This window comes from Buteo buteo, chromosome 1 (assembly GCF_964188355.1).
Source record: "Buteo buteo chromosome 1, bButBut1.hap1.1, whole genome shotgun sequence".
In the NCBI taxonomy this organism is placed as follows: domain Eukaryota; kingdom Metazoa; phylum Chordata; class Aves; order Accipitriformes; family Accipitridae; genus Buteo; species Buteo buteo.
The window spans coordinates 66,588,220-66,599,057 of NC_134171.1; positions in this window are offsets into that span (position 1 = coordinate 66,588,220).

Here is a 10,838-nt window from a genome sequence, read left to right on the forward strand (position 1 = left end):
GAACTGTATTACTTAGGGTCTTGCTCGGTTTAAGCCTTGTAAGCCAGAAACAGTTGGGGTGGCAAAATGACCAGGCGTGGTTGGAAACAGCTCTGCCTTTCTTCGGTGGTGGAGGGATGTCACTCACACTGAGGACTCCTTGACTGGTTGCTTTTTGTCATTCCGATGGGTGGGGGTGGACAGCTGTACTGGGTCACTCGGATTGCTTGGGCATGGTTCTGAGTCTGAGAGCTTACATGGGGAGGAATCACTTCTGTTTAAGGAGGGACTAAGTGGCTGAATGTGGAACATAAGACAAATTTTGCATTTGGGTATTTGCCTGCAACCGTTGCTGGTCTCAGTGAATATCTAAGAGCAGGATTTGGTACCAAAGTAGGGCATCCTTCATGGGGGAGATGACTTGTGCTTTTTCTCAGCCAAACTACAGGATGGGCCCAGCAACTTAGAAATCTGTCAAGAGAACACAAAAGGGATAATTAACTGTTTGCAAGCATTTTTTCCTTGTCAGGAGCTGCAGTTTTGAAATTGCAATTTTGCAGGTGACAGTAACAGTGAAGGCAGCATCCATGGCATTAGTGTATGCAGTAAGATGACACCCTTCTCTACCCAAAGATTTCCTGTTGCATGACAGCAGCGTCCTGCCGTCCTCATATCTAATAGTGTGCCTTAGCCCTCTGGTCCCCTCTCGCATCCCTCGCCCTATCTCTGACAAACCCGTGGGAGTGGCAAAGAGAAGGATGGTATCCCAAAATACTTGTGCTTACAGGAAAGAATTAGCTCCCTTTTCCACATAATTTCAGGATGGAGGAACAGGTCTGCATGCATGTAGCAGTACCCCCTTTGTAAAGTACCTTCTTGTGGTTTTGAGGCTTCCGAAAATGGACAGTAAATAAATATCAACAAAAGGTCTGCATTTCCAGAAGTAGTTTCTGTAGAAATGAGCCCTGCCACAAGGAAGCCTGGAGTCCTCTTGCCTCTGGGAGGAGCTGGCAGGAGTGTGCTGTGGTCCTGCCCTTGTCCTGAGCACAAGGGAGCTCTCCTCTTGTCTCCCCTGGCAGCGCAGGACTGCCGGGATCATGGCCGGGTCTTCCTGCAGCTTCAAGAGGCTGTCCTTTTACGTTCACTTTATCAAAAGCCTTAGTGCATTTCAGGGATAAGTTGTCCTAACCAATGGAAGGAAGGTCCATGTCCCCCCCCTCCCCATTTTCCTTATCAAACTTCACTTGTACTCCTCCTCCCTGGAGGAGCAACTGCTCTGAATAAGCCAGGGACAGAGAGAGGCTCAGTGTTAACTGTTTTGTTCTCAGGAAGCGCAGCGATGGCCAGCCGGCCCGAAGGCTTGACGTGCACTTTGGAGCTTGATTCCATACTAGTGGGACGATGCCTTCTTCTGACTTTGTCTTCAAACAAAGCTGTTTTTAGGATCACCAGCTGAGGAGGAGGAAGGCAGGCAGTAAGCTTTATTGAACCTGAAAACCGCTGTGGGAGTCTGTAAGAACGATAGCAAAGTCTTAGGGGGAAGCATAAGGTGAAGCAGGGACACGGGTACCCCTGGTACTTCATTTCGCATACACCCATCTCCCTCCCTGCTGCCAGGCCAGGTTCCTGTCGGAGAGCCGCTTGCTCATGGCTTGCCAGCCCCGGGGCAACTGCCTGCCACAACCTGCGAGGCAGGGTGTGCGGCTGCCCCGCTCCTGCATCCAGCTTGGTGCAGCCCATGGGTGCACCAGGTCCTGTCCTCGCCTGCTCTTTGGGCACTCTACTGCCCAGAGAGTGATAATCTGTTGTCCTGCTCCTAGGAAAGCTCATGCAAGGGTGCCGGGTGAGCAAAGTTGGTAAGAAGACACCCAGCGAAGGCAGATGAACTACTGGCATTTGCTTCTTTACAGTTGGGAAAAGGCAGCACGTGCTCTGCTACCATGCAAAGACAGTTGTGCGAGAACTGCTCCTGCTCCCCCAGGCTTCGGAGGAAATGAGATCACAGGCAGTTTGTGTTACGGGCATGTGGGGGGCTATTTGGGGGCTCTCATTTCAAAAGCGATCAGTGGAAGCCTCAGGACTAAGCTACATAGCAAGAAGCTGTGTTTTGTTTCAGGTCATGGAGAAGACTGTTTAAATAATAGGAAATTTTTGAAAAGCCATCGTATTTCAACCTTGAGCTAGGTCAGAGGCCTGCAAAGGGTTAGGAAAGATGCTCATCATTTTGACTTGGGCCTGTTCAGGCCTTTAAAAAAAAACAAAAACAAAACCAAAACCCAAAAACCAAACAAAAAAATAATAAATAAAAAAAACCAAACCAAAACATAACAGTGGAGGAAATAGCATTTGCCGTTAGGAAACAAAACCATGAATCCAAGGAAAAACAGAGGTGGTGGTTGAGTCCCAGGAGGAGAGGAGGCAGCTATGGTGGCAAAACAGAATCATTTCCATGCAATATTTATTTAGAAGAAATAATACATGTGTTGAAATTCTCAAATGTTCTATTTTTATGATGCCATTTATTTAATAGTTGAAAACCCTACTTACATGGAGATAGAGATCTCTTCTGTAACTGAAAGTCAAAGTCTGACTGCAATGTCATTGTTTTTGGTTTTGTCCTCTCCCCTCCCTCTTGGTTCCCATTATAAATCTGTACATCTTAAACTTATTTTAGGGATGTATGTCCCTTTTGTAAACAACTTTTTCTGCCCTGTGTGTGATGGAGTTTCCAAGATGGTTGATTCATTCATATGGGGAAATAAACAATAAATGAAGTAGCCTATTTGTTATGAGTTGTTGCAAGAGTCCTCATGTTCTCAGCTTCTTGTAGAGAAATTGTAATTTGCCTTTTCTCTCTGAATGGTCTTAGTGTTTCCCTTCTGAATGAGGTTTAAGCATGAATTTCTGTACAAGAAGCCTCTGTTTCAGATAGCAATAGTCGGACACACTTCAGTTTAATTTTGATGAGACTTTGTGACAGATAATAATATCGTAGGTAATATTTTTATTCTTCTCCCAAGTCACCGCTTCAGGAGCTTCTGTGATACATCGTCCAAATCTTTTTAGATATCCATCCACAAATCCTCCACTTGTCTTAATTACAGCATCTCACAGTTTGAGCCTTCAAACAAATCATCATCTACTATGGAAAGTACCAGCTATAGCCATCAGACAGCTGTAAAACTAGCTGTGGAGAGCCAGGTCACTGTATATATCCAGTTGGCTGTTAATTGTATCTGGCTTGAGAAACAGCAGTTATGAATTATATCATCTATTTGAAAAATCAAGGGATTTTCACAATCAGAGGTTTAAGGTAAGTCAAGAGCCAGTCTTACCAACATGATGCACTACTAGAGTTAAAGATGAAAAGATGTAATATTACAGATGTAAAACACAATATTAAGATAATGTATTGCAGTGTGTGATAGAATTGATCACGATCCAGACAGAAGGAGAGAACAGATGTTCCACTTGCAGAAAATACTGGTTTGGGCTGACCTGAATGCTTAGCTATAGGCTTTTACTGTTCTCCGATTTTAAACAGAACAGAAATGAGTTTTAGTAGCACTTCTTGAATCAAGATACTAAACTCTGGAAATCTGAAGGTCACACAGAAGTCATGAACGTCAGTATATTTCAAGTCCAAACCTACTCCTCCTTCCAGCTTGAAATGGAATTGTACATAGGTTTGTCATTGCACAGCCTGAAGGGACAGCAGATGAAAAGGGCAAGAAGTTGAAGTTGTACTTTCACATCTTTAATTATATAGAAGTTCACTAGTTTAAGAACCACTAGCTAGGAGGATTGATCAGCATTTAGGTTAGCGTGCATGATGCTCTGTTAATTATGTACTAAGAATCCACAAACAGAGAGAAGAGCCATTTACAGATTTGCTCCCCAAATCAACAGTAATGCAACAATAACATCCAACTACTTGAGGTTAGTTTAGTACTGGGTGAATGCTGCACACTTGGACACACACAGAGTTATTTCCCTCTCTAGGACGAAACACTGCCACGGCCATTCAAAACCTCAGTAACGTCTGCTCCCTTTTCATCTTGGCAATTAAGTCTTCCAGCCTCGGTACAGTCTAGTATTTCAACTACACTAAGAATGTAAGTGGCCATCACAGAAAGTGACCGACTCTAAGGAAACTAAAGGAAGTGCCTCATTCATAACATCATCTGTTATTCCTTGTAGACAGCTGTTTGACACTTTCAATGAAGGAGTAACTGTCTGAATAAAAAAACAAACCACATATTGTTTATAGCTCACCATTGTTTGCTGAGAGCAGGCCAGCAATTTTCTTGTTCAAGTTAAATATTTAGAAATATTGATTGCATCTGCTGTTCCCAGAGTGCAGCTGTTCCAGACCCCGGAGTTGGTGTTCTGGTCTTCAGGCAAGGGACTGAGGATCCCCTCCTAGCTATTCCTCACTATCAAACTTAGAAAAGCAAGCAGGGATGGGAGGTCAGAGCACAAGCACGTTATCTTATATCTGCTACAGTTCAGATAACAGTAACACCCTGAAGTGAAGCAATTTTGATTCAGACATTCTAGGTAAGTCTGAAACGGAATTAAGTGTAACATTACTCAAGTCAAGTCACATCATAGAGTATTTATGTTCAGTATAGGTAAAATACCTCAAATATAATTTTGAAGCAAAGAGAAATGAAGACACTAGACAGTGGCAGGACATGAATGAACATCGCTCTGTTTTCCTGTGTCATGAAATGAAACCCCAGGAATGCTGGCCGACGAGCCAACCTAGATGTTGGAGTACATGGCCTGCTCCACCTGTCACGTACCTTGGGAGACAGTGACCTAGAAAGAGGGGATTGTCCTCATTCTTCCACTGACACAAGGGAGGAAGACATTTCAGTGATACAGAACAGAAACAAAACGAAGACCCCCACTATAACCACAACTAGGCAGTGTTCAGGTGAGAAGTATTATGATACCCGTAAATCCAATGCTCTTTATGAGCAGTGGTACTGAAGTAAGTTGGAGAAAAGAAGGCAGAAGTCCAGGAGAAATCAAGACACAGGTGAAGTTTCACCAAGTATCCTGTATGTAATTTTGGTTACCAACTCACAAGATGAACAAAAAATCACATCATGGTCTGTACAGAGAAGGACAGTTAGCCTCACTCACTCAGAAAACAAAAGGGCCTTTTAATTGAAGGAGACAAGAAATTTGCCTTCTGTAAATGCAAAGTTTGTAGCCCTATGAGCAGGGAGGTTTTGGAAGTGACTTGAGTACAAACAGACTGCATGCATATAAATATATACGAGTTTGTATGTGTGGCTGTGTAAAACTAACTTGTCTAATACAGAGCCTGATGACACGCTGGTGCTGCTGACCACAAGATTAGATAAGCATATGCAGTGATGAGATCTTCTCCAGTTTAATGTAGCTAACTGTCATGGTTTAAGCCCAGCCAGCAACTAAGCACCACGCAGCCGCTCACTCACTTCCCCCCACCCAGTGGGATGGGGGAGAGAATCGGGAAAAGAAGTAAAACTCATGGGTTGAGATAAGAACGGTTTAATAGAACAGAAAAGAAGAAACTAATAGTGATAATGATAACAGTAATAAAATGACAACAGTAATAATAAAAGGATTGGAATGTACAAATGATGCACAGTGCAATTGCTCAGCACCCGCCAATCGACACCCAGTTAGTCCCCGAGCTGTTCCCCCCTCCAGTTCCTATACGAGATGTGACGTCCCATGGTATGGAATACCCCTTTGGCCAGTTTGGGTCAGCTGCCCTGGCTGTGTCCTGTGCCAACTTCTTGCGCCCCTCCAGCTTTCTCACTGGCTGGGCTTGAGAAGCTGAAAAATCCTTGACTTCAGACTAAACACTACTTAGCAACAACTGAAAACATCGGTGTGTTATCAACATTCTTTGCATATACTGAACTCAAAACATAGCACCTTACCAGCTACTAAGAAGACAATTAACTCTATCCCAGCTAAAACCAGGACACTAACAGAACAAGGCTAGTTGTTGTCTTGTGTTGTACTAAGAAAACCTGAACATTTGAAAAGAGGGCAGCTGGCAGAGCTGAGGAAGAGACAGAGGGACAGAAGTGGGAAGGGCAGGAGGCAGCTGCAGTGCAAACTGCAGCCCAGCAGCAGCTTTGGCAGGGACTGCACAAGCAGCTGTTCGCTGTTCAGTTTGGTTACAGCTGCATCACCAAGAAGGAACATGGGGGGAAAAAACTGACAAAATAGCGTAGAAAAACGTCAGTGCTCTCCCCTTCTCCATTCACCAACTCTGTCACAGGAGTTATTGCAACCTCAGGCAAAACTGCTCAGATGCCCATGCTAATTAGGTCAAATGGTTGGAAAACATGGGAAAGTTCAAGTTACACACTGTAATACAAGCCTAAGCCTACTGTACTTTTCAGCAGAAAGTTAATTTAACAGGGAAAAAAAAAAAATCAGAAACCACATATCTAACTGGTTTAGCTTGTTTAAAACCACCAGGCTTCCTTTTGTAGAAATTAATAAAAAATTTTCTTAAGACAACATGAATATAAATTTCCAGATCCTTTCAGAATTTCAAAGGTTCTTTGTAGCAAAAACTGACATGTGTTATTGTTCTGTGTTACTTGTCACACAGGTAGTTCAGAAAACGGTGAAATGGGTACAGCTGGCACCATCTTTTATCTTCTTCTGTAACTAAAACCCCATCGGTGCTGTAGACGCACAAACAGTGAATACAGACTGCTCTTTCTTGGAAAAATGTGACAGAAAAGGTGTCTTGTAGAGCATGAAAAGCACAGATAAAATCTCACTTTGGAAAGAATTCTGCCTGGCAATCCCTTAATCCTGTTTTGAGAGAGCTTCTTCCCTGCTTCCTTTGATATAATACGTGATTATGCTCAACAAAGTTCTACTGAGGTTTAATCCCAGTTTCCATCAAACAGCAGAAAGGCCAACTGTCCTCTGGGCTTTATGGGATGACACGTTGACAATTTTGTTCAATTTTGCATAATCAAAACCAAACAACCTAATATGCCATGATTTACTTCTGCTTGATTTACTTTTGCTTCAGAACAATCAGCAAAACGTATCAGAAGCCCCAAAACAGTGAAGAAGGACTCTGCTTTATAGATACAGGTGCACTCGAGTGATTTATTTATGCAAGGTAACCTTGGCAATATCCAAAAAGTAGAACACAAAAGAAAAAACACTGCAAATGAGTCCAATTATTGGGACCATAGTGAAGTGTTGGTAGATAGGTAATGAAAATTTTAACTAGTACTTTACATTCCTAATAACACAGAACAGGCCCTTACCAAGGAGAGACACTATTGTCTCCTCTGATGGACCTGATTTAAAATAACAATAGTTTAATGGTCTCCACAGCAGTGTTTAGTCCAGCCCTTCCTGGGAAGTGTTAACAGAGAGCAAAATAATTTCTAAGTCATTTGCCAGCTGCCCTTTATCCTGGACACATAAATCAAGGCATGGCACCCACCAGCACATCCTAGAGCTGTAGCCAAACACCATTTCCCATATACCCACCAGCCCCATCCTCTCAGAGCTCTCTGCCTTAGCTGCCAACCGTCATCATATTCTCTCATCTAGAGTCGAGATTCACTGAGGCTGCAGCCTCATGGTACACTCACAAGTCAAATGGCTCAAACCATAAAGCAATATCATTTTCCTTTTGTCCCAGAGCTGTAAGGCTCCTTCAAAATCTGTTTGAAATCAGGAGGGGGCAGAGGTAATACAAGATAACAGGCTTCACAACCCAAGAAGCTACAACTATTGATGCAGGAAATTATTATTACAAAATTTGTTTGGTGAAGCCTGCTGAGGAAGAACTAAGACACTGGCTAGCATGGTACTATGCTGCCTTGCATCAAAGCCTTGGTGGACTGGCAGTGAGCTTCAGCTGTAGCCCACATGTGAAGTTGGTGTGTGCAGGATTGCTGCAGACTGTGTGCCATTTGCCTTCTGTAGGAAATTCAGGGGCCTCGTTTTCCAAGGTGATGTCTCATAGCGCTTCCCTTCAGTGTTTACTGTAAAAGAAGAGGAAGGAGGTGATTTTCACCAAGAAGGTGTGTAAGGAAATGAGGCAGTAGAAACTGAGAGATGGAGGAGGATTGTCACAGGGGAATGGCAAAGTCAAAATGCCTGAACAAAGAAAGCACGTACGTCTTCACAAGTGTAATCTGGCAGAGCCCTTGTGCACTGAGAACCTCTTCTGCATCAGTGAGAGGTACTCCGGGACTGTGGGGTCAGTACCTTTGCAGGAGGTGTCACCTGTGCAGGAGGGGTTGGCTCTGTACTGGTAGACACAGGAGACCTTTGGGGTTTCTTCATGTTGTCCTGCTCCATGGACAAGAGCAGATTTCTCACTTCTGGTTTGTGAAATTGTTGTTCGTTGTGAGATGGTGGCCACCTTCGGCAGTAAACACGGTCCTATTTCAATGAAAGTATCTCCGTGCATGTCAGTTGCTTTGGTATGAGTGTAAAATAATTTGTGTAGTTGGTGGGGATAGTGTTTAAATAAGGGAATCACTTTTTTATTCAAGGTTTTTACTCCTCTGTTGTCACAGAATCATAAAAGCAAACTGCTCAGAGTCATTAGAGGTGACCCACAGAGCCGTAAATCTTTTTTGCTTTGTTCATAATTTGACATGAAGGCTTGCAAGAGTGTGAGAGTTTCTGCAGGTTTCCTTTTCCTAACAAGCATCAGGAACACTAACTCTCTCCTCACTTTTCCCAGGTGATGTGGTTCACTGGGGATCTTTCGTATTTGTTTTCTTGCTATAAAATGTGTTACAGCTTATTTTTCTTATTTGGGCACGAAATAGGAGATAGGCTTGACCTTGGCATTTGCTTACGTCTTGTGTAGGAGACCTCAGCAGCAAAAAAAGAACCCCTGTGGCAGAAGAAATATTCGCAGAGAGAGTGAACATGCACAGCTTCTGGTGCAAAGTTGATGCTTTCTGCCCCTTGGGGAGCCAGTGCAGTCTAGTAGCATGCTAGTCTCTTGCTGTACAAGGATCAGACTTCTTCCACCCTGCCCTGCTGTGTTAGTGTGCTAGGTAACCTTTGTTGGCTGTGTTAGTGTGCTAGGTAACCTTCGTTTAGAATTCCGCTCACGGAACTTTGTCTTTGTTGTCTGTAGATGGCAGCCAAGGATACTGACCTCCATTGCAAAGTGTCCTGAGATCAGTTGGAAAGCACAGTTAAATCCCTAGATTGTGTGTTATCATTTTATCATTCATTCAGGTAATGACAAGGTTTAGCAGATTGAGCATGCTAAATGTTCAAAAAGGATGTGGGAGGTTTGTTTGTTTTGGCAAGTGCAAACTAAGTCTTTCTCAGTGTCTGCTGCTTGAAAATGTGTCTGCCTTGGCTGAGATTTGTCTTCTGGTTGTCTTTCAGAATGCTCCAGGCCGACCTGCAGCTCAGTGATAGTGAAGAGAGTGGTGACGACCAAGTCAGTTTTAGATGTTTTATACACTAGGCACACAGACTTCCCTTTAAATCATCACAACTTGTTGTGTTGTTCCGAGTTCCTTAAGCTAACCTTTCCTCCCCCTCTCCTCTTTGTTTTTGTGAACAAAACAGGTTGTTGAAAAGCCACCTTCTTCACTTGCTCCTCCAAGGTACAGGTTTGTTCCCAAACTACTAGCTAGACCAAATAAGGAGGAAAAACAAAACTAATGGGGTAGAAGATGGGTAAGGGTTCCTGGTTTCTCTTGTAGATACAGGTGTTGGTTTCTAGCTGCCTGAAGCTGCTGTTGAAAATCGCCTTTAGTTGTGTGGAGTTTTACGGAAAGCTCCGATTAGAAAGTAATAATCCAGACATGCTGGATTTTGTCTGTGAACCAGAACTGATTTCCCCAACTGTTCCCTTCTTTTCTCCTCTTCCTCTCCACCAGTGTATATGTAGATCACACTGGATCTAATGGGATTTTCAGTTGTAGTAGTGACAAGTGAGGTGTGAGTCCAGTTTTAGTTTAGAAGGAAGCCCAAAAAAGCCAAGTGGATGAAGAACAGAAAAGGGTTAGGTAGGCTCATGGAGGCTATTTCAGCTCCTACTGATAAGGCAGCTGGCTGTAAGCAGTTCCTGCCATGTGTTGTTAGTCAGAAGCAGTATTCAAGGTAGACTGAAGAGCCACACGCCAGCATTAGAGGAAGAAAGGTGGAGAAGCCCAGAATTTTTCCTATAGGAGAGCACCGACATATGTTTTTGGCTTGATATCTATATTCTTCAAGCACAGGCTAATGGTCTACAAAGTCAGACTGGCAGAAGGGCACGTCAGTTCTTGGTGTGATCTGTGTCTCTGCAAGCTCTTGAAATAGAGTGTTCTCACAGTATCAGTCTGGATAAGCAAGGAGCTTGCCTCCAGATCATACAAATGTGTTGATACTAATGTGGGAAACAGTTTTCAAAGCAAAAAAAAAAATAATCAACATTTTGTAAGCCCATTTCAAAACAAAAAGAAGGTGTGCATAAAAGTCACAGTTCTCCCTCAGTTCCATCCACTCCCATTGTCAGTGCTAGAGGAAAACACTTTTGAGTAGGGGAGGGTGTTGCAAAAAATGCTACTGATTGACATGACCGTTAATGAAACAGTTACAGCACCTTGACCAAGTAACACAGATGAAGAAGTAAAAACTTAAGGGGGAGAACACAAAAAAGAGAAACCATCCTGGAATGTATGTTTCTGTCTTGTTAGCCTTTATTGGAAATTTTTCCGTTGAGGGTTGGGGCTTTCAGAAAAACACTCGTTAGTTTGGGTTATTTTTTAAACTTTGGTTGGCTAAATGCAGCTTCATACTGTAGCAGTGATGTCCTGCTTACGTATTTGTCCGACTGGGTT